General features: G+C 41.1%; 1 protein-coding gene across 6 annotated transcripts in view; it reads left to right on the top strand.

Moving 5' to 3' along the window:
* The window catches only part of FYN (FYN proto-oncogene, Src family tyrosine kinase), a 122,764-nt gene that overhangs the window by 53,361 nt on the left and 44,011 nt on the right, over positions 1 to 25,392 (top strand). For 3 of the 6 annotated variants that reach the window (XM_044426226.1, XM_044426269.1, XM_044426278.1), the window contains exon 1: positions 15,896 to 17,037. The exons of 1 other annotated variant lie outside the window; for it this stretch is intronic. The gene's annotated coding sequence lies outside the window, so the exon portion shown is untranslated. Of the gene's footprint in view, positions 1 to 10,045; positions 10,057 to 15,895; positions 17,038 to 21,204; positions 21,734 to 25,392 lie in introns of those variants that run through there. 2 more of the 6 variants (XM_044426251.1, XM_044426230.1) reach the window with 2 other exon arrangements.

The raw sequence follows: 25,392 nt of genomic DNA on the forward strand, positions 1-25,392 counted from the left end.
GAAAAGAAACCTTGTAACAAATGTCAGTATTCAGGCTGACCAGTAAATTAGGAGGGAATGGTGATGATCACACACTAGGTGTTCAATATGAAGGGTCATTATCATAGAAAATAAACAAATAGTTCAGCATTCAGACATAGGCAGCATTTCTGGCTTTTTCCTCAAGGAAATGGTAGCTTTGAAGAGAGCAAATCTTATACCTTACTTAGATAAAGCATTTCTGGAAACTTTGTTTACATAAATACTAAGGATCCAAAGCTTGACTAGCATTTACACATATAAAGATTTCAAGGCTGTTACAATAATTACAATTACAAAAGAAAAATACAGCAACAATAAAAAGATTCACAAACTTTCTCTTAACAGTTCAGTTAAGAATACTGTTTTCAATAAAATCATTTCAGCCAGGCAAATTTGAAAGCCTGGGGGAACAGGAAAATGTGTTCATAAGCTGATGGAGCATCATCAGAGAGGAGAGGATACGTACCTTGTTTGGAACACTGTTCCACAGTAGTGGTGAGGCTGCTGAGGAACCCTGGACAATGCTTTCACAACATGGGACATGGGAAAGGGCCCTCTCACTTGACCTGAAAAAACTGTAATACGATGTGGTGGTCATTCAGGTATCTTGGACTCAAAGGGTTAAAAAACTTGTGTGTGTGATTTGTAATTTTTATGAACCACCCAGAAAGCTTTGGCTGTTGGGATTAGAGAACTAAAATAAATATTGCCAACACTTCAAAATTGCCTCTGGAAACCAACTGGCAAGTATTATAGGATAGATATAATATGATCCCATATGTGAGTGCTGCAGCCTGGGTAAAATGAAGCTTCAGGAGGCTGTTAAAAGATAGAACATCATAGGACACATTGTAATAATGCAATGTCAATATGACTAAAGCATATATTAGATATGATTAAAATGGCATGATAAAAAGCCGCATCGAGGAAGCACCCTGGATTCCTGGTATCCATTTTTAAACTAAAATCCCCAGTATAGATATCATAAGAACATAAGAAGAGCCATGCTCAATCAGACCAAAGTTCCATTTAATCCAACATTTTGTTCACACAAGGGCAAACCAGCTCACTGTGGGAAGCAAGCAAGATATGAGTGCAAAGCTGCTCTCTAAAAAGCTGACATCTTACAAAGTTTGTAAGCATCTTAAGATGCTCTGGTCTCCCTGGAAATTTAGTTGTAGAAGCAGTAGACTTTTGCTGACTGTTGAGATGGTTAAGCAGTGTGCCTGTGGATTTGTAAATATGTGCAAATGTTACAAAACAGTAATGTGCCTCCAATGACATCCTGCCTAAGAGAAACAAACCTAGGTTAGGCACTGCATCCTTGAACGTCTAACCATTCAGATAAATAAGTAGAATGTAACAATATACTGCTAGCAATTTGAGCAATACATACCAGTTCATATCATGTAGGATTAGGGAGATGCAAACAAATCCTACCAGAAACCCCTAGAGCTGGCTGCCTTTTATTTCCTTTGCCACATTCGTGGAAGTTGAATGACTAAACAATGAAGCAATCCTTTCCTCAGTAGACATCATTCATACTCACATGCTAGATTTATTTATTTTATTTATTTTTCGATTTATATCCTGCCTTTTTCCTACAAAGGGCTCAAGGCAGCTTACATCTCCTCCTCCATCTTATCCTCACAACAACAACCCTGTGAGGTAGGTTGGGCTGAGAGTCTGTGAGTGGCCCAAAGTCACCCAGTTGGCTCCATGGCTGAGCGGGGACTAGAACCCAAATCGCCTGAGTCCCAGTCCCATGCTCTTCACCACTACACCACACTGGCTCACACTCTAGATTGTCTGTGTGAAACAGCATATGGCCAATAGGATGCATGTGGTCTTTGAGGTACCTTGTGTGGTCATTGTGCTATTTTTTAAAAAAGATTTATCATTCTTAGATTTCTCGTTTGTTAAATGCAAGCGTCTAGCATTGAATCACTAAATGCAGGCTTAAAAAATAGGATCACATTGCATGTTGTTCACATACCAATATAATGGCAAGTTTTAAAAGCCCATGTAGTGTCTTGACCCATTTCATATTCCTACTTTTTAACTTTCCAGAACCTGCCTGCATTTCCTGAAAAAGCACCAAAAATTTACCAACAAAGTAACAAGACTGGTGTTTCACAGTGTTCATGCTCCCTAGTACATGAATACGACAGCAATGGGACTGCTTTGCAGTGCTGATTTAATCCATGCTCAGCCATGCTACCCCAATACTATATTCATATATATGCTACCCCACATACAGTTTGCCATGACAGATTTTATTTGCATTGGCAGGGTGATTTTCCAAATGTTTACATAGTTTTAAAATATTTGCATGAAAGAAAACTAAAAGACCATAAACTTTAGTCATGTTTTGAGAGAGATACTGACGGCTCACAATATGGATCTTTCATTTGGAATGGGCTTCCTAGAGAGAGCTGCCAGTTATCGTCACTTTTTTTCATTTTGGCACTAGGCAAGAACTGTCCTGTTTCACAGGTATTTTTACTGACTGACTGTCTTTGTTGGTGCCAACAAAGGGCTTTTCCTCTTAGGAAAGCTAATTTAAAGAGAAAAGTGGTTAGATGGGAAGATTTAACCCACTCTCTTTTACTAGCGTGTAGTAATCCCAATCCAGATTAGGGCCTCTGTGTTTACACAAAATAAAATTATAATCAGGTATTTATTTATCTGTTGTATTTATAAACCACCCCATGGTCCAAGATCTCTAAGCAGTACATAATATAAAATATGTATAGTTGACTTTGACTTCCCTGAGGGCCAAACAGGTATGTGTTATTCTTGATGTTTATATCAAGAAAGAAGTTCCTGCTATTGCCAGTGAAAGCTTCCCATCTAATGAAATATCAGTCACACGGGGAACAGATCTTAATCAGGTCTATGGTGAGACAAAAAAAATAAAGTTTCTTTCCCTCCAGCTAGAGACCCAGTTCAGATGAGTCCCCCTGTGGTTGCTATTTACTTTTTTAACAACCTGTAAATAGAAATTGAACATCACAATTGTTGTAGCCCTGTGGCTAAAATGAGATTTGTAAATCTTAGCTGTTATATGATGTTAGCTCTCCAGTTGTACTTCCAATTTTGTCTATAATGTAAATGCTAATTGATTTCAGAATAATCCATTTCAAAGTTTCTATATATGAGAAAAGATAGAAAATATATGCAGTTGATATGAAGGGCTCATTAAGTACAATTTTTCTCATGCCTATGTAGATTTGTTTTAGAATTTAAAACAGATATTAATTCATTCAGTATTTAGAAGTGGAGTTTTGGTACTTCTTGTTTGCAGTACATGACTGAATTGGAAGATCTAATGAAAAAGCTTTTTAAGCAAGTGTTGTTGTTTTATATATTATCCGTGATCATAAGAGGCATATGCTTGATCTGCTGATTTAATGAAGTGAGAAAAGCTATTGCAGTCTACAACTAAGACTCTTCTAATACTTATATTTAAAAGGGTTTTTTAATTATTTCAGGTTTACAGTAAAGTCATACAGCGGTATTATTTTCTGCTGAGCAAAAGAATTTGAAATACCTTTAGAAACAAGGTATTTTTCACAGAAATGGCAGTGTTTGCTCTGTTTCTATAGCAAATTTATTTCTCAGATAGGTATTGAATTTTCAGCTGTATGTAAATAACCATAATGATCCCTCATTGCTGATGTGACAGCTGGGGACATGCCTCCAAGAACACTGAGCTGCAGAAGCCCCACATTTAAATATCACAACCAAGCTGCCTCTCTGCAGATATATGTGCCACTCTTGTTTCCTCATCACTAGTTTGATTGCTTTAAACCCCGTGGGTAATTAGCATGATTGTTACTCAGTATACGCAGATAATCAATTAAATTAAAGGCCACTGGAATTGGAAAAAGGTCAAACCAGGCTTTTCTAGTCTTTTAGCAACCCAAACAGCTTTATGAAAGTAATGTATGAGAGCATGTATGATGTTGATTCCCCTTGGTTTGGTTTTGTAATCTGTTCTGCTAGCTTGATAATATTTTATCACTTCCTTTAAAAAGTATATAAAGGTTGTTGCAGAGCACACTGCTTTTTTGATGGGAAAAGGATCACAGCAATGGATTCGCTAAAAATTTATTGTAAGAATGTTTGGATCAAAAAGAGGGAGTGGTACTTACGGGGCCTGCAAGAGAAAACTATTGGGGGGTGTCCAGTTTTCTGTTATGTAAAAGTTTGCGAGATTATCACTGGTGACAGTAGCAGTGTAGCTATCTTTTTATATTTCTTTTTAAAACCTACCATACTTTGGCATCATTTCCCTGTTGGGAAGTTGTGGTTCTGTGTGTGATGGATCTTTGGAGGTTACTTATGAATTTGCCTTCATCCTATCACTCAAGTCAAAATGACTAGGGTACGAAGAATGAGAAAGAATACACTGCAGACACTTGTAGATCTGGTAAATTTTGTAATAATGCAACTTTAAAACCTATCATAGCTTCACAGGAGTTTTATTCTAAATTACTTGTCATGATTGGCTAATAGAATACAATGTACTTTGGAAATCATCCTTTAAATTTGCAGGTATTGCTATATATAGGGTTTTCATTGGCATGTTTTTTTTACATATGTGAGTTATCATGTGAACATGGAAGATGAATTGGAAATTATAGTGATATGTGTGATGCTATGAATAGACATAATACAACTGCAAAGTATTAAATTCACAAGGCAAAGTTCTCATGATGCATGCCAGCATTTATGTGATTAAGCAGCAATTAGTGTGCTAATTGCATAGCTTGGTTCTTATTTGTAAAGGTTGTAAGAAAATTAATATTCATGAATATGAACACTTGAATAATCTGGAAATTGTGGAATGCACTACAGGTGCAGAATTCAGCACTTACTCCCTGTTAGTGGTGAGGAAGGGTTGAAGGAGAAAGAACCTCTCTTGGAACACAGCAGAAGTGATTTCGTAAGAGGTAATGTGCCTCAAGCACGAACTGAAAGGAGCGAACGGCTGCATAGAGTTTTCAGTAGAGATGGATATTTGTTAGAAATGCTGTGCAGCTGCACAATTTTCATTAGAGTTACATATACCTTGCTTATATCTTACTACCAATTTCCTCTTTGTTCTCAGTCTCTGCTGCTGATCCTGTCTGGTTTCCACTGGTCTTCCAGTTTGCGCGTCTTTCTCGCCATTGTTCTGAGGCAAGCCTTGAACTGAGATGTGATAACCTGCCCACTCCCCCTCTCTCTCACAACCCCCTTCTATGTCTCCAGGCATTTGGTCCTCCATCTGCACTATCAACACGACTTGATGCTTTGTCCTCATTAGCCTCTCTCTCAAGAACATTTTCTGCTTTGACAGTAAAGAAAAGCTGTCCTGCAAGGCATGCAACAGAGTGCAAGCCCAGCACTTGATACCTGTTAGGCTTCTGTGTTTTCATAGCTTTATCGAAAGTATAACCTGCATGCCAGAAGTATGTCAACTTCCCAGTCTGTCATGGGTTATTCTGATTGCTACAAATGCGTCTTCCTGTGAGTGCTTGAAACATTACTCCTTTGTCTAAGAGAAATGTAGGGCAAGCATGGTAAATTCCCAGCATCACTTTCCTATATATAAAATCACAGGGTGTGTGACGACTCAAAAGTATGAACTGCAAAAGGAAAAAAAACTTATAAAAATGTAATAAATGTGGGACTTTGAACTGATTGATAATTCTCTGAGAGGATTTAACCCAGGTCACCAGTAAGCCTAATCACAATTCTAAGGCTGCATTCAGCAATTATGTATCAGGTTAATACGCTGAGATATGAACAAGTTTTTTTATTGTGTCCCCAACCTCTTCTCTCCTCCCTTTGCTCAAGTTGTAATGAATTCAGGGAGCGTTCAATTAACCATAGGCAGTATTTCCATGTAATCTGAAGCCATGGTTTATGTTAAGCATGGTTGTTGCTTTATCAATGAATGGACAGGTCCACAGGACACATTAAACTAATTCAGAATTGAATTAGTTTAGAACACCTATGCACCCAACAAAAATGCACACACAGTGAAGGCTGGCTCACTCTTTCCCCACTGCACACCCCCCCAGTCCTTCTGCAGTGTACATTTTTCTTCTTTGTAAGGTTGTGAAAGCCAGTGTAAAAGGCTGCTTTTGTGATCCTGTTTTTGTGGGGGATCCTCCCCACACTGAATGCCTGGGGAGGGGTGTTCATTGTTGCCTTCTGTTTTTATTTTAGGGTTAGGGTTCAAAATTAAACATGAGCAGGTGGGAAAGTAGGAGCAGCCTAGGGATGCATGAATGCCACCTCCAACACCCCCCTCCCCGGAGGATTCTGCTACAAAGGTGCTTTTCGTTTCACTCCAATTTAGCAGTGGACTACAAAGTGGCAAGGACACCATACCAGCCAGGTTTGCCAGCCTTCAGACTTCTTTTGCCAAGCATATCCGTTTCAAGGCAGACAGCAGCACAAACCAGCCAGGCAAAACACCAAGCCAGACTTTGTGACCTCCGCCCCCCAACTTCTGTTTGTGTTAATAAAAATGTGGCTTGTTTGTGGAATTATAGCAGGCACAACTTGGCTCACATGACATAGTGGGTTACTGTAGGTTAATTAACCCATGATTCATTAACCCATGATTCATTAACACTTTATTAACTGTAGTGTGTGAAGGGTGTGCTTGGGCACCATTTTGAATAGGCAGACTCCGATCAGGATGATTGAGCTTGTGGTATGTTGTGCAAACTCAGACATAGTGGGTTGTTGTTGTTAGTTGCGAAGTCGTGTCCAACCCATCGCGACCCCATGGACAACATTCCTCCAGGCCTTCCTGACCTCCACCTTCTCCCGGAGTCCACCCAAGCTCACACCAACTGCTTCAGTGACTCCATCCAGCCACCTCATCCTCTGCCGTCCCCTTCTTCTTTTTCCATCTGTTGTTCCCAGCATTAGACTCTTCGCCAGGGAGTCCTTCCTTCTCATTAGGTGGCCAAAGTATTTGAGTTTCATCTTCAGTATCTGGCCTTCTAAAGAGCAGTCAGGGTTGATCTCCTCTAGGACTGACCGGTTTGATTGCCTTGCAGTCCAAGGAACTCGCAGGAGTCTCCTCCAGCACAATTCACAGGCCTCAATCCTTTGGCACTCAGCCTTCCTTATGGTCCAGCTTTCACAGCCATACATTGCAACTGGGAAAACCATAGCCTTGACTATACGCACTTTTGTTGGCAGGGTGATGTCTCTGCTTTTTAGTATGCTGTCTAGATTTGCCATAGCTTTCCTCCCAAGGAGCAAGCGTCTTTTAATTTCTTGGCTGCAGTCCCCATCTGCGGTGATCTTGGAGCCCAGGAAAATAAAATCTGTCACTACCTCCATTTCTTCCCCATCTATTTGCCAGGAAGTGAGAGGACCAGATGCCATTATCTTAGTTTTCTTAATGTTGAGTTTCAAGCCAACTTTTGCGCTCTCCTCCTTCACCCGCATCAAGAGGCTCTTTAGTTCCTCTTCACTTTCTGCCATGAGAGTGGTATCATTTGCATATCTGAGGTTGTTGATATTTCTCCCAGCAATCTTAATTCCAACTGGAGATTCATCTAGCCCCACCTTTCTCATGATGTGCTCTGCGTATAAGTTAAATAGGCAGGGCAACAGTATACAGCCTTGCCGAACTCCTTTCTCAATTTTGAACCAATCAGTGGTTCCGTGTCCAGTTCTCACTGTTGCTTCTTGCCCCGCATATAGGTTTCTCAAGAGACAAATAAGATGGTCTGGTACTCCCATCTCTTTAAGAACTTGCCACAATTTGTTGTGATCCATACAATCAAAGGCTTTAGCATAGTCAATGAAGCAGAAGTAGATGTTTTTCTGGAACTCCCTAGCTTTCTCCATGATCCAGCGTATGTTGGCAATTTGATCTCTAGTTCCTCTCCCTCTTCGAAATCCTGCCTGTACTTCTGGTAGTTCTCGGTCCACATACTGCTAGAGCCTAGCTTGTAGGATTTTGAGCATAGCTTTGCTAGCATGTGAAATGAGTGCAATGGTGTGGTAGTTTGAACATTTTTTGGCATTGCCCTTCTTTGGGATTGGAATGTAATCTGACCTTTTCGAATCCTGTGGGCACTGTTGAATTTTCCAAATTTGCTGGCATATTGAGTGTAGCACTTTTACTGCATCGTCTTTTAGGATTTTGAATAGCTCAACTGGAATACTGTTGCCTCCACTAGCTTTGTTGTTGCTCAGACTTCCTAAGGCCCATTTGACTTCATATTCCAGGATGTCTGGCTCAAGGTCAGTGACCACCCTATCATGGTTATCAGGGACGTTAAGCTCTTTCTTGTATAGTTCTTCTGTGTAATCTTGCCACCTCTTCTTGATCTCTTCTGCCTCTGTTAGGTCCCTGACATTTTGGTCCTTTATCATGCCCATCCTTGCATGAAATGTTCCCTTCATATCTCCAATTTTCTTGAAGAGATCTCTGGTCCTCCCTATTCTATTGTTTTCTTCTATTTATTTGCACTGTTCATTTAAGAAAGCATTCTTACCTCTTCTAGCTGTTCTCTGGAATTCTGCATTCAGTTAGATGTATCTTTCTCTTTCTCCCTTGCCACTCGCTTCCCTTCTTTCCTCAGCTATTTGTAAAGCTTCCTCAGACAGCCATTTTGCTTTCTTGCATTTCTTTTTCTTTGGGATGGTTTTAGTTGCTGCCTCTTGTACAATGTTGTGAACCTCCGTCCATAGTTCTTCAGGCACTCTATCAGATCTAATTTCTTACATCTATGTGTCACCTCTACTGTATATTCATCAGGGATATGATTTAGGTCATACCTGAGTTGCCTAGTGCTTTTCCCTACTTTCTTCAACTTAAGCCTAAATTTTGCAACCAGAAGCTCATGATCTGAGCCACAGTCAGCTCCTGTTCTAGTTTTTACTGACTGTATAGAGCTTCTCCATCTTTGGCTGCAGAGCACATAGTCAATCTGATTTCTGTGTTGACCATCTGGTGATGTCCATGTGTAGAGTCATCTCTTGGGTTGTTGGAAAAGAGTGGGCTAATTGAAGGTTAAACAATCAGTTAATAGTTGGGTTAGGTTTAGGTTGTTCAATCCTTGATTAGCCTAGCCTATGAAAGCCTCATTCACACAACAAGTCATAACATCCATTCTCCTCAGTCAAAGGTTGCATACACATGCTTTCCACACACACCGGGACTATTCATGGGTTAATTCATGCATGATAAACTACTTTGCCTTGCAGACTTTCCCAACAGGTCCAAAAAAACCACAACATGGCCTTTGTGTTACATGTGAACCATGTCTTTGTTTCCTGTTTCATCTGAACTGAAATATTATGATTACCATCTTCAGAGCAATCCAGGATATGACAAAACCTCAGACCATGCTGGTTAACATGATTTGTGAAATCAGACAAAATGGTCTGTCTGTTTTTTGAAGATTCTTGGTTTGCTTGTGATGCAAAGTGAAGTGCAACAGGACTTCTCACATGAGCAAAAGGCTTGTTCATGTATTGGCTTATTGTGGCCATCTGAACTGGCCCAATGTCACAGTGCAAAAACTATAGTCTGCTGTTTCTTTGCAGTTCCTTTTTGTGTTCTCCAAACTCTCTGTACAACTTCCTTTACTAAATCCCACCTTTCTGTGTTTTACTACAGGCAAGATTCAGTTCCTATACTGTTAATTTGCACCAAAGTAACCAGCTAGTCCATTTTATGCTTTTTTTCTACGAAAGACACAGAAGAGCTGTTGTTGGGAAGATCATTGTAGCCTTTACTAGCCAGGGAAGAGGTGGGTTAGCCTGCAACCCAGACAATTTGTCTTTTCCTATATATGTGAACTGAAGAAGAGCGATGCTAGATCAAAGTAAAGGCCTGTATGGTCTAGCACAGTGCTTTTCAACCACCAGACCATGGACCAGTGCCGGTCCATGGGTGATTTCTGGCTGGTCCATGGGGGGGGGTGCATCCCACTTGTCATGGACCAGCATAGGGGCTGGTGTGCTCCACCACCTCTTCCTCAGTTGGCATTGCATTCACAGGGGGTGCACCAGTGCTGCCAGAGGGGCCAGGAAGGGGAGAGACAGCTTGGTGGGAGCCACGCCACACTGATTTCGGTATTCTGTTCTTTTGTTGACATTTTTTGTTGCTCAGTTTCTGGTTGTTTTGGAGAATTTTCCAATATTTTGGTATTGTGCTTGGAAACTAATACACAGAATACTGTATTGTTGTGCATGTTGCTTTTTGTTTCTGCCTCAGCGGTCCCGAAGTGATTTTCCTGTTTTTTCCGGTCCCCAACTGTGGAAAGTTTGAAAACCACTGGTCTAGCATGATGCTACCGCAGTAGCCTTGATGGGACGAGCCTCTAGAATTGTTCAGTATGCAAAGCACTTTGTATCCTTTTTGCAAAAATACCAGGCCTTTTCCTCTCTTCCCACCTTTTTTGCAAAAGCAGGCCAGATATCTCTTGTACCCATCCACACGGCTGCTTTACACACATATATAGCCTTCAACATGGTAATGCATGGAGTGGGGAGGGGGGTGAAAAAGCTGAGTGGTACAGCTGCCTGAGCTCTGCTGGCTAGCAAAGCATCCAGAATGGCCAAAATGTAAGTATGGAGTTTAAAAGCAAGAGAGGGCTGACAGAACCACGGAGACCAACAGAAACCATGTTGCTATTGTGTTTTTTTCTGTAAGAAAGGGACAGGAAAAACAGCAATAGATGGTGCTGCTTGAAGCAGGAAGTAGAGTGTGGGTCTGAGGCAAAATGCCTTGAGGGTGATAGCGGTAAACAAGCAAGTTGGAAGACTGCACAGAAAAAGCTTGGAGGCTGCCTGCAGCCTGCAGGCCGCAGGTTGGATGCCCCTAATATAGACTAATATAATTCTTCATCATAGTTTCACGTTCAGTGTAGAAAAGCAACATGCCTGTCAAGCAAAACTTCCAGCACTGTTTTTAATACTGCATCAATTCTTTGAGCAAGCGCATTTCATTCAACCACCTATTGTCTCCCCTCACACATGTATCGTCCCTTTCTCCCTTCTCAGCCTATACCATAAAGCTACGGTAAATCCACTGGTGTTGCACTTTTTCACTTGGGCCCCAGTACCACCCCAAGTTAGACACTTAAGTCCCCTAAAATCAGTGGCTTAGCTTGCTTCGCTGACTGTTCGCTGTACTTTGTACCCACTCTGGTTCGCTTCACTTGTTCTGTCATCTTGCTTTCATCTGTTCTGCATTCAGTCTGCATACAGTTATAAAAGTGTGCTGTTTATCCTTGCTCTCATGCTGACTTTGAGGAATCTTATGTGCCAACATATGCATTGTGTCCCCAGTCCCCATTTTTTAAAATCATTGTCTAAGTTAAATTGGTTTGTAAATCATATGCTTGCATTTTGTTAAAACAGTTATGAAAAATATGCGAGCAGACATAAAGGCAATTAGATGGCTCTTGCTAAAGAGGAGGTGGTTTTAAATTAAGGTTTAATTGTCAAGCTACAAGTCTGGGAACTGCTTCTGCATGTTTTTTTCCCCCTTAGTAGAGATAGTTTTGGGGAAATCTGCATCTGTTCTGCTGTTGTCAAACTCAGTTCCCCTAGTTACTTCTCTTAAATAAAATTCTGACTTTCATTTTCAGTTAGAAGCTTTGGGATTATCGGATTTTTTTTTCTTTTTTAAATAAAATCAATTCTAAGGAATTCTGCACTGCTTTCAGTACAACATGCTTATGCATTTGCCTCTGCTATGATCTGCTTCTGCAAGCACAATGCAGTCTGTAATCTGCAAATAATCTGTAAGCAAAGTGTGAATCTCATGAGTGAATCTTGTGAGTACAGCCTTTACATTTGAAAGATTGGGAGGTGAGAACAGGTATTGCTTTGAAGCTGATAAGCTAAGTGCCCCTGAGATTTGGTTCTGCTCCATGAGCTCAGCCACTGTGCCTGTTATCAAATTAATCTGAACTAGTTAAATGAAAAAGTTATTTCCATGTAAAAAAAGGAGATTACAATCAAATGGTTTTTAAATTATCAGCGCTGAAACAGTTGGGTATAAGAATAGTAAGCTCCTGTAATAAATTCATCACTAAGTCTAAAAATTATATACAGTCCATAAAGTCGTAATTCAGTTATCTCCAATCCTTCACTTTGGTTGGTATAGAAATATTTAGTTTTAAAAAAACAGAACAGTGACAGCTGTTGCAGCTACACAGAGCGCATCTGAGCTTCTGCATGTATATGATTTGTGTTCATGTTTGTCTACCTTCAAGGACACAGTTCAAGGTTATCGGACAAACCTGCTGGGCAAAATTTATGATATTTATTTAATTCAAACCCTGACTTTCTACCACAACTGGCATTCAAGGTAGCTTTTTAATCAAAGTGAAAAGGGCACCGGGATCAACAAACACACGTACATATCATAAGGCTTGCTTGACCAAAGCCATCTTTGCCTGGCAGTAGAAGGACAGCAGAGAGGGAATGAACATAGCCTGCTAGAGTGGGAGATCTACAGCCAGGGTGCAGCCACCAAGAAGGCCCCCTGACTTTGTCACCGAATGTAGCTCTCCTGAAGATCTTAAGAACCGGGCAGCCTTGTATGAGAGACGGTTGTTTTTCTTTTAGTTTGGTCCCCAACCATATAGGGCTTTATAGGACATAACCAACACTCTGAATTCTGCCCAGAATCAGACAAGCAGCCAGCAAAGCTGTTGTAACAATGGAGTTGCATATGCCCTGTAACCAGGACCACTCAACGGTCTGGCTAATGTGTTCTGGACCAGCTGAAGTTTCCAAACTGCTTTCAAAGGTCGAACACATCACAGTAGTCCAGCCGGGATGTAGCTAAGACATGTGTGCCCATGGCTAAATCAGATGTCTCTGGGAATGAGCACAGTGGGCACACCAGTCCCAGCTGTCTGATTTTGCATAGTTCAGTTATTATGTGTTTGTTTTGCAGCTCATGTAGCTGTGAACTACTCCTAACCCTCATCCTGCAGTTATAAAATGAGGGTTGAAGTGGAACCACCTGGGTTCACAGCAGGCAAAAATGAAATGTCACTTCGCCTCAAAGCAGAATTGCAGAGAGGAAGCGGGGAGAGCAAAGTCTTGACAATATGGAGGTGTGCTTTTCAGCAAGGGTGCATTGGAAAAGGGCACTGTCTAAGGTTGGGAATGGCAAGGCCCCTTGGAGTGTAACTGAGGGCTTGCCTGTGAATACTGCAGCTTCCACTTCTTCCCCCACATGGCAGCTTCTTACACTGAATTATTAACAGTTTCTGTAGCCTCCAGAGTGTTTCAAAGCTACCTTGTAAAGCCATGCATAAGGCTGTTATGCTAAATAAGAGAGAGACTTGGAACTCTGGTATATTCCTGGAATTTATCCAGAAGCAGTCTTCTGGATAATGCCCTAAATAATGAGGCTTATTTGCAAATTTACAATGCAATCCTGTATATGTCTTCACAGCAATAAGTTCCACTGTGTTCACTGGTGCTTACTCCTCAGTCACTGTGTTTACAACTGAACTCTTATTTTCTCTCTCTCTCTCTCTCTCTCTCTCTCTCTCTCTCTCTCTCTCTCTCATTATTTCTCTCCTTTTACTAGCCCATAAGTATGTATAACTTTTTGTTAGTTCATAATCGATCAATGAATCAAAACTATAAACAAAACCATGGCTAGGAAAAGTTTATATTCTGTAATAACGAATGGATCAGTTCTTTAAAAACCAGTACCAAGGAAGGGAATCTGGTAACCTTCAAATGCCTTGGACTAAAACTCCCTCCATCCTTGACCATTACTTGTTCTGGCTGGTGCTTACGGGAGCTGCAGTCCAAAATATCTAGAAGGTACCAGTTTGCTTACCCTTAGCTATACAGTGATCTTTTTTTTTTTTTTTTGGCAAACATTGCATACCTTTTTAATTCATCCTTCCTACTGCTGGACTTTCCAAAGCGCCTGGAACTGTGACCACATTTTCCATCAGCAGGGACCCATTACTAATCTCAGATTTCTAATGAATGTACCTGGATGCTGCACATGTATTCAGAAACCTCTTTGTTGCATTAATACATCACATTTTAGGTATGCATTTTGCAGGTCAGACCCAACATATTGTGCCACCATCCACCTGCTTGGCTGACTGACTGGCAAGCTGCCCTTTCTGCTTAGCCAGCTTACCCGAGGTGAACATCATATTCCCTCTGCAATACAGATTTATAAAGCAAAAACCTTGTCCCAGGGTATTTATGGCATCCCTATCAGTCAAATTTTCTTAGGAAGCTCTCAGGCCTTCCTCCCTGTATGCAGAATGCAGCCATCTGCCTGGAAGCAGGGATTTATCTGTTGAATGCAAGGCATGGGTTGAAGCCTTTAAATGATGGCTGTGTTTACATTTTCTTGCAGCTCTTGGTAGCTACATTTTTCTACTGCTTTCAGATATGTATGCTACCCAATGGATGAGAGAAATGGATGAAAAGCAACATAGGCTAGGATCCTCTGCAGAAGTGTTGGATAATTATGGATTGGAGAAGTCCCAATTTCTTGTGGTAACAAAATTAATAGAACTACTGCTAATAAAACTTGGTTCCTCATTATTTCATTTTAACTGCAATAACTGCTATAACACTGGATTTATTCCAGCTCCATATCTGTACACACAAACTATCCCAAAGTAGAGAAGAACATTTACTCTTGCCTGTTTTAATGTGCTACCAGAAGCACCATTAAAGGGATGATTTAGCAAGACCCCAGTCAATGAATTGGTATGTTCTTCTGGTGTTGGAACAGTAGAAACAGTGGAACACGTTCTCCTATATTGCAGCTTCTATAGGGAATGCAGAGAAAGATTGATTAAACCATTAATAACAGATCTTTTTGGAATGATTCCTCCACTCTGGTATCTATTTGTTTAAGGGATGTATCCTCTTATGTTACTGGAAACGTAGCCATGTTTTTTATGACTGCAATGCAGATTAGGAAAAACATGGTCGTCTGCTTGAGGAAAAATATTGTATAAATTGTACTTGTTTTAACTGTGTTTTAATTTTTCTATTGCTATTTAGTGTTTGTTAATTTTCCTGGTCCGTGACTGCAATAAATAAATAAATAAATAAAGTGCTTGGATTTAGGCTTGGGCTTAGCCAGACAGCTGGCTGCTCCTTTGATTGCTCAGCCAGCCAGCTTAGCTGGCTACCCACCTGCTTGTTCATTCCTGCCTGGAGCCTCAGGTGTGGGGGGGTTGCATGAAGTTGACTAACCTCTTGCATAAACCCCACAGCTGGGGTGCAAGGCAGGGAAGAGCGAGCGAGCGAGCGAGCAAGCAGCCAGAAAGTAAAAGAGCTGGCCAAGCAAGTAAAAGAGCAGCCAGCTAGCCAAGTACACAGGGCAAGCTGTACAGTGGCAGCTGCTGGTGCACCCAGCAGGTTGCTCCAGAACACCACGTTGGTTTGTGTGGCAAATGCCACAGCAGGAGAGTAACTGGTAGGCACCAGCAGGCCATCCTGGCAGCTGCAGAGAGATGGAGTGCTGCAGTTTGCCACTCTGCTGCCTGATGCTGCAAGAACCTTAGCTTGGGCAATGGGGCCAGTCCAACCATTTTGAAGCAGCCCTAGTTGCCTCTCCAGATGCTCTAAGCCAGGGGTCTCAAACTCAACTTACCTGGGGGCCGCTGGAAGTAGAGTCTGGGTGAGGCTGGGCCGCATCAAGCGGTGGCGGTGGGCCGCTCATCCCGCGTCGCTCCCGCAGGCCGGCCCGGGCGCCACCGGCGCTTTGAAGGCCGCAGGGCCCCTCCCCCGTGCCCCACCCATCCCGGCAATTGACCCATGGGCCGCGAGTTTGAGACCCCTGATCTAAGCACTTGTTATTGAATTAATGTGCAATGCGCTCAGTCATTCCAATCCTGCAATACTTAGGGGCTCAGCAGCTTCAGTACACATGCAAAGGACCCATACATTAGAAGGTTCATTGCCTGCAGTGTCTTCTTATTTGACCCAGAGGAAGGGGGAAGTCCTTGCATGAAAAGTGCTGCATGTTTAGCATGCAGCCGGTCCACTGAAACTCATGTGATTGCCTGTTCACACCTGCTCTTTTTGTATCATCTGTGTGGCTCTGCATTCACATAAGTTGCCTGCTGGAGATTTTTCTATCATTTAATACTTACTGAAACTCTGCACATTTTATACACAGATGGAAAAAACTTGACTTTGTTTATGTAATCTGCTTTGTATAGTTGTTTTTTCTGCTCTTATTCTTCCATGCCCCTTGGCAACCATTCCTTTGGAAAAAAAAAGTTTTAAAATCTGAGCGGGAAGCAAAACTGAAAGTTGGCAAAGTTGTTAACCTATATAGAATAGTGTAGTGTGTTTTCTCCGCCTTTCTCACGCTGAAATGTAACATAGGCATTACTTTGTGACACCCAATGTAAGGCTAATTTCCTTCATTTTAGTCTAAAAAGGAGCCCACATCCTTCCGGTGCCTTTCAAAGAATTCTAAAAGGCTCTGCAGAGAAAACAGATGTGCCAGCATGTATCAGTTACAATTAGGGATGACTTGGTGAGGCTACGCACTGAACAAACTAAAGGACAAAAGTACCCATGCAGAAAATAGGCTACTGATGAGATGAGAAGAGCTGGACACTCTTCTGTTTACTTTGTCTTGCTGCAGTAACTGGAACCCTTTTCAACAGAATAGCTGAAAGCAAAGTCATAAAGTATCTGTTGCTGTGCATCAAGAAAACTATTTAAAACACAAAGAAACTTTTAAAACTTGGATATGAACAAGGATGGTCAAAAGCAACACCATTTTTTAAATCCTGCCTCAGTATTTTAAAATCTTGATGTTATAGGAGCGTTCTGAATTGCCGAATATTTGACATTTTGTGATAAGCACAGGAAACCCCTCTCTAGATCAGTAACATGCAATGGCTTAATAAAGGGCAGCTACCTCCTTACCATGATGTACTGCATTTGGGGATGGAGAAGACGACCAGCTCTTGACCACTGAAAAAGCACCCATTCTCATAAACATCACCAGTAAGGCACCTATTTTACCTATTCTGCTTTGTGTACCTTTTTTCTGCTTTCATAGTCCAACTATCTTCTCAATGCCATCATAATATATCTGCAGTAACTGATTTTTTCTGGTTTTAGTGGGGGGGGGGGGCTTACTGTGGTTCACCCCACCGTCTCCTTTTGAAAAACATAACTGTCCACCAATGTCCACTTTACAGTTTCTCCATGTGCAGTGCAATGTCTCCCTATCCATTCCTCTCTTAACTGCTCTTAATATTACTTGAGTCACCTATATCTAATAGGTGTTACCTTAAATATGCATTGTTTCCTACAAACCCCCTTTAGGAATAGTACTTATTAAAATGGATGGATGGATAAATGTTATGCGCAAATGTTAATAGCAAATTAATTTTTCTTTACATAAGTTAAGAAAAGATTATATGACATTTGTTTCATGCACTGTGTAGAAGTAATGTTGTAGTTAAATTATGCTAAACTATTAATTATAGTTAATTAATTAACTATAAGAATGTGTCATGTACAGCCATAGTTGCTGGAAGTATCTGAAAGTCTTTTTGGTTAGGGAAGCCAATCAAAGAATGTCTTCATAGATTACTTTTAAAACAATCTATGGAGGTGGTTGAAGCCCCATTGGTGAGGTATTCAAGGATAGGCTGGACATGCGCATGGCAGGCATGTCGTGAGAGGAGTTGGCTGGAAGCAGGGGTCAGACTACATGGCCTGGGAGGCCCCTTCTGACTTGCTCTGTTTCTAAAATGTACAGTTCAGGATTACATTTCTACACAAAAAAATTTGCATGGATTGTATTAATTTTAATCTTTATAACACAAACATAATCAGACTTTGGAATAGTTACTCTTCTAGAAACTTGACCCTATTCTTATAGTTTTAATCAGTATGACACTGTTGGCATTCATTAAAAAGTCATATATCATTAGAACAGTATAAATTCCTGTTACGATATAACTTGAACCAGCCCCTCTAGGTGTCAGGGAAGCTTTCTGATCAGGTAACTAATGCCTTGATTTAGATTAGTTACCTGCCCCCCATGTGCCCATGTGGTTCCCTGTGCCCTCTATTTAGTGCTCCCAGTTTCCATAGGTCATAGGTTGCCAGGAATTGGCCCTGTAGTCGACGGAGGAAGGAAGAAATGAGCAACACGGGGCAAGCACAATTTATACTACTTTAAGAATGATGTATGCATGGAGTTTAATTAATTAAGTTAACTCTCAACATACAAATAATTTATTAGTTGGAAAATCATCTTTTATACAATGGTTGTAAATCTGATTATGATCTGCTCAAGAAACCACCTTCTAAATCTAAAATTAATGAATTAATCTACTGAGCAATCCTATTAATTCTTTAATCCCTCCTAAGAAGGTGGACTGCTCTACAGAGCTGCTACACACTACTTTGAATACATAGCATTTAGGTTCCATTCTGTTTCCGTTTTACTTGGAAGTAAGTATGGGGATCACAGTCAGGTTTGGGACTACAGCTTAACTCACTACACATGTATGACAGTGTTTCCATTTAATATCCATGGAAAGAAAAGGTGAGGAAAGATCTGGTCCTGGTGTACATTTTTAAAAAGTAAAGGGGCTATTTGTATACAGGTGCTCCCTACCTTGGCTCTCGTATATTGGCTGTCGTGTACAAAGAAGACCTTAGTAACAGATAACATAAGGAAAATGTGAGCAGTAATATAGCCCACATGAAGAAAGGTCTTGTCACATGTAATGGAAAAATATAGACCAGAATTGCTGAATACTTCTAAGTGTTTACTGTTCTGAAGGAGACCATGGGGACAATATTGCATTGTTTATTCATCTGAATTGTGGTTAGATGTGCCATGAAATTTTTCTCTAATACACTTTCTAAAAAAAATTCTAACAAATACAAGTGGATGGGTAGAACTTGTTTTCTGTAGTGCAGAGGAAAAAAACTGCTGGATGCCATCAAACCCAGGTATGTGCCTTTAATCAGGCATGCTTATGAGCAGTAAAGAAACTACATCTGACTGCCTCTTTTCAGCCTTGCTGCCAAGGGAGCTTTATAATGTTATCTGGGGGGCTGTTGCATGCTGGTCCTAAGGGCATGGCACCAAGTTAAGACTTTTCTTGACTCCCAGGCATTTAATATAGCGTTGGCGACATACAGGTATGTGAGGGGATGTCACACGGAGATGGGTAGAGACCTGTTCTCCCCTGCAGAGGAAGGCAGGACGCGCTCCAGCGGAGCAAAGCTCAGGGAACCAAGGTTCCATTTGTATGCCAGGAAGCACTTCCTGACAGTCAGGACCCTGAGGGTGTGGAATGGGCTTCCAAGAGAGGTCGTTGAGGCCCCATAGGTGCGGGTGTTCAAGGATAGGCTGGACGTCCACATGGTGGGCATGTCGTGAGCGGAGCCGGCTGGTGCCAGAGGTCAGACTAGATGGCCCGGGAGGTCCCTTCTGACTCGATCTGTTTCTAAGTTTCTATGTATGTTTCTATATCAGCTGTTTCAACAGACCTAATTTTTAATTTCAGGTTTTGTTTTGTAGCTTTTTAATTTGTTTTAAATTTGTATATGGTTATTTTATGCTGTATTTTATGGTATCTGTACTTTATGCTACATTTTATAGTATCTGTATTTTTATTGTATTTTTATTATATTTGTGCTTGTGCTTTTATTATATTTGTGCTTGGGGTTTTGTGAATTGCTGTGAACTGTCTAGAGACCTTTCATTACTGTAAGCTATAGAAGTGAAAAGAAAGTAATACATGTAGACATTTTGGCCATTTTTAGTTTCCTTTTGTGCATAACTTTAAGTGCACCATTGTTTTCAACCACCATAACTGGATATGCAGTTAAAACTGTATTATCAGAAATGCAAAGCACATTGTATGTACTGAAAGAACATGGTGCAAATATATTGGGTTGGATCTAGATATCTGCTTATAGAAGCTGGTGGACAGAAGCTAACTTCCCTGCACAGAGAAACCTGCCCACCCCTAAAGTACTCCTGGTTGTTGGAGACTCTTGAAGAGTGGGATGGGATAGGGGGCTGAGGGAGAGGCAGGAGATTACAGAAGATCAAATGGAGGCACCGTCTGTAAGTGGAGCAGAAGATTCCTCCCCCCCATTTCCCACTGTCTCCCTCTTCCCATCCAGTAACCATGCCCATTACACTCAGCAGCAGCCCTGACCTTCAAGTGAGCATTTTAGAAAGAGCTGCAGTGGGCTGAGGAAGGGTCAGAAAAGTCAGTTTCCACTTGTCACATTCCTCAGGTGGACATTTAGTCATTCATTTTATTTATTTATTTGTATCACACCTTTCAACCAAAACCTGACACTGAAGGTGGCTAACAATTAAGCTCAAATTAAAAACAAAACATGGCTTAAAATAGAACACAAAAGCAAATAAATTGAAAGCACAGTAAAAAAAAAAAAAGCAAACTGCAGCCCACCCCACAGCTTCCCTGTAGGCCAGTGTTTTTGAAAGCACAGAAGCTGGAAAGGTTCCTAATGCAAGAAGTGGAGCTCTTTATGTTATTTCAAGATAGTGGGAAGGAACCACGTTGCCATCACCACTGGCATCATGTGCGAGCCACTCCAAGGCTGGGGGCTGGGGAGGGCAGGCACGGTACTGGAGATACTGTTTCAGTGTGTTACAGCATCTATATTAGAACGGCCACACGTTTATATGTGAGCTGCTTTGGAGGGTTTCTTTTGGGCCAGTAGTGGTGTGTGTGTTTATAAAATTATAAGACCAAGATACAGTGGTACCTTGGCTCATGAACGCCTGAGTTCACGACCAAACCGGGTAGTGAACAGAAATTTCAGAAAAAAATTGCCTCAGGTCACGAACTCCGCATCGGTGACCATCGCGATTGCACCCATCTTCCCTGCACTAGGACAACCGCAATCGCACTTGCGGGGGGGGGGGGGGTGGCCCGGGTCATGCTTGGGGGGGGTTAAGGGCGGCGCTGGTGGCCGGGGGGGGGGGGCAGATGGCCACGATCTTTGTTGTTCTTTGTCACTTTGCTTCAAATTTTTGTGATAAAAAAATAGTTACAGAAGGGATTAACCTTATTTACATTGAACCTTATGGGGAAATTCGACTTGGCTCCCAACGAATTTGGGTCGTGACCAGAGTCGTGGAACAGATTAAGTTCATGAGCCAAGGTACCATTGTATTGGTATCAGTCTGCCTCGTAGCATAGGAAATTTAGGTAAACTGAGAAATTGGAAAAGCACTAAAAATTGGGTGAGAAGGGGCGATTCCTTATTAGGACTCCTTATTTTATTATAGATTCAGTTTAACTGTGCAGAAAATTATAATACTAAACAGTCAGGCAATTGGCATATTTCATTCAAATATTTTATACTTGGTTTAATGTTGTGACTAAGGCATGTGATTTGGCTTTCAGATGAAGTCCATTTCCACTTATCCTGTGCCTTTTATTGACAATTTACAGTTACTGCAGCTTCCCATTGTGCTGTCTGGGACTTATTCCAGGAATCCAAAGGCGTTAGAGACAGCAGCTGCCACAGGCCAAGTGAGTCCCCCCATCCCCAGCTCAGCCACTGGCCACCCATACTCTTTGATGGGTTTGAAGCTCCTGGCTCTGGTCCGGCAGAAGGAAAAACAAAAGCATGCTGTGTCCTTGAAACATACCAAATATGCTCCATCTGAGTACAGAACAAAAAGGTGCTTTTTTTAATCTATCTATTTCATTTTTATACCACCCAGTAGCCAAAGGCTCTCTGGGCAGTTAACAAAAGTTAAAAACATATAAAGAAAAAATAAAGGAATAAAATATAAAACTATAAAACAATAAAATCACAGCAAATAGCAATCACATTGGTGCAGATGTATAGCAGCCGTACAGAGTAAAATGCAGTATTAACACTAAGTTAGCCTCTAAAATATTGGGAAAATTAAACAGTTTCCACCAGACACTGAAAAGAATAGAGAGTAGGTGCCAGGCATACCTCTTAGCAACAATCAGATAGACTTCTCAGATTATCTGAGGTGTGAAATACATTTTAGCACATGGTCATACCCATCTAGGTAGGCTGCTACACTAGGTGGAGCTGTTAATATTCCCATAATTAGGGAAGGCTATAGAAGTAACATTCTGCATCCTTTCAGCTTGTGAAGCATGTGAAAAATGTCACTTAGTGCACTGCTTGTGTTTCTACAGAATGAATTAAATAAGCTGTCAACATTATTTGGTCTTTCTTGTGTTGTTGGCTATTCCCAGATAACCTCACCTTGATTATTTGCTTACATCTCAAGTTTGTATAAAACATTCAAGGTACAGAAACTTTAATAACAAATCTGGCAAAGAAGTGTTATGCAATTAATTTTTGATGCCCCTAAAAATGTTGGTCAGCAGAGTGATGTTTACACCACCTTACATCAGTGAGAAAGATGCCCATAAATTGCAACTCTCTTCATGGGTTGATGGACAGCACAAAATGGGGTTGGTGGAGATACAGCAATACCCAGATACTAATGTTTAGCAGTTAAGAACAGCCAGGCCTCAGCTTTGCACACCTCACAAGTCTCCAGTGCAGTTTGCCCAGATAACTTAATGTGTGACCATTGCTAACCACAATTAAAATGTTAATAGTTTTACATCTGGTATCTGGGTTGAGTTTAGGAGATTTAGGAGTGTGCTTTTATTAACTGAACCAATGCTAACGTCAAGGGTAAGGAGGTAGAGGATGAGGTGGACAGTCTCCTCCTGATTTATAAACATGCAATACTGGATGAGTTGAAAGAGGAACTCAGAGAAAAGAGAATAAAATGCGTTTGTAGATACTTCAGTTCAAATCTTGGAATCATGTCTTCCAGGATTTGTGCTTAATAGCAGTTTAGTTAAAATAATGGATGAGACAAATTGGGAACAATTGATCTCCTGGAGGCAGATAAAAGATAATGATGTTTTAAATTTAAATCATTACAGACCAATTTCATGATTTGGAGTATTGAACTATCAGATATTTCATATTATAAGTTGCCTGGAGGGAGAAATGCAAAAGCTGATATTGTAGCATTTAAGTAAAAGCTGTGTTAGGAATAACCATTGCATACAATGAAGCAGGTTGCCCAGAGAAAAACACAAACATGAATTCAAGATTAATCCAAATTCTAGAATTGCTTGGCTGTAAAGATGTTGTCTTGCAAAACCCTTGGCCAGAACAGCAGATCTTGAGTGGTCCAGACTGTTGGTTGCAGTTTGAAAGAAAATATGTATTTTCTGTACTGTATTTCAAGTATGATGTGTTGACATTGTTTCCCTATCACTAACATACATTTAAATGTTTTAGTTATAATACGCTTCTTGCTTATCTCACAATTTGGATTATTCTGCCTGTACAGGGACAAATAATTTTTCCAAAGCCTTTTAATGGGAGAATACTGTTGCCAGTAGAATACAGTCTATCAAGTAGTATTTTTATGGTATGCTATTGTTTGGCAGTCAGCCTTCCAGTTTTAAAATAATATTTATCTCAGTTCATTCACTGATTATTAAGATCAAATATTTCAACCAATTCAGCCATTGATTAATTAGTTATGTTATGAAGTAGATGTTTTTGATTCATGATAATAGTGAGAATTCCAAAACTCACAGGCTTTCTAGCTTGTAATTCTGGATAATTTCATCCAAACTCTAATAATATTGTCAGCACCGATATAGGTCAGTAAAATAATAGCTCAAGTTACCATTAGTATGCCCTGAGGAAGCAACAGGGTCTTGAATTAGCAAAAACTACAATTATTTATTATTTATTTATTAGATTTCTAACCCACCCCCTTAGTCACACAGCTCCCTAGGCTGGTTACAACTATAAAAAACATAAAACAATATAAAACAGTAAAAACGTCACAATTGCTAACAACAACAATAGAACAATAATAAAAATGCATCTACCAGAACTCCGGATTTCATAAAAGACATAACCCCTTTGTTAAAATACTATTAAAATACAGTTAAAATACCAGTGGAATAAAAGGACTTTGCCTGATTCTGGAAAAGAGTATAAAGATGGCACCAGGCCACTCTCTGGTGAGCTCATTCGAAAGTCAGGGTGCCGCTCCTGATAAGGCCCTTCTTCTAGCCACCCTCCATAAAGCCTAAGGAGGGGGCTCTCTCAGAAGGGCCTCAGATGCGGATCTAAGGGGCCAGGTAGGTTCATGTGGAAAGAGTCACTCCTTTAGATACGCTGGCCTCAAACCATCTAGGGCTTTAAACACTAAAGTTACCACCTTCAATTAGATCTTTACTTCAATTGGTAACCAATGGAACTGGTAGAGGACTGGCTTTATATGTGATCATACCTGCCAGTTCTCATTAGCCGTCTACCTGCCCTATTCTGGACCAGTTGACGTCTCCAGACTATCTTCAAGGGAAGCCCTATGTAAAGTGCATTGCAGTAGTCTAAGTGCAAGGTAACCAGTGCATGTATAGCAGTTTTCAAGTCCTGTCTGTCAAGGTACAGCCACAGGTGATAGATAAGACCCAGCTGATAGAAGGCATTCCTGACCACCAAATTCACCTGGAATTCCAGGGAAAATTCAGGGTCTAGGAGCACCCCCAAGCTGCAAACCCTGTCCTTTAGGGGGAGTGTGATTCCATCCAGGACAGGCAAGATGTCACCCATCTGAAGGATGATCCTCCCACCAACAGTATCGCTTTCTTATCTGGATTAAGTTTCATTTTATCAGTTCATTCAATCCATTATCAAAGAATCTTCCTTACCTTGAATGACAAGACAAAAAGAACAAGGATCAAGCATACAGGTAGTAGGCTAAACCAATCCAAGTACCTTGTCCACATCCTTAGGTCACAACAAATGAAGCTCATCCAGTAAACCCAGACCAGACAGTGCACTGGGCACCTCAGCCAGTGATGTTCCATTAACCATGGAGTCCAACTCCTGAGGGATCCAAGATTTTACCCTCAAAGTGCTGTGCAAATTCCTCACAGCGGGCCACTGAGGGTTCCAGTGTTTCTTTCACTGAGCCAGTTTGTAAAAGCCCCTGAACCACTCAGAACAGCCCCACTGGACATCACTGAGAGGATGCAGTGGAGGTGGAAAGGTAAGATTTCTTTGCTGCCTTCACCAACACAGCGTCAGCTCAATAATGAGCTCTAAGCTGTGTTCAGTCAGAGTCATCACAGGTTTTTCTCCATTTGCTCTCCGGTCGTCTTCCCACCCATTTCATTGACCTCAGCTGGATGGGTTCCACACAGAGGAAGAGGGCACTTGGGTGCGATTGTGTCAACCACCCGGCTCATCTCTGTATTCCACAAAGTATCCTGAGCTTCGACAGGAGCACCAACCATATCAGCCAGA

This window comes from Varanus komodoensis, unplaced genomic scaffold, assembly GCF_004798865.1.
Source record: "Varanus komodoensis strain SLA01 unplaced genomic scaffold, ASM479886v1 scaffold1, whole genome shotgun sequence".
Taxonomy (NCBI): Eukaryota; Metazoa; Chordata; class Lepidosauria; order Squamata; family Varanidae; genus Varanus; species Varanus komodoensis.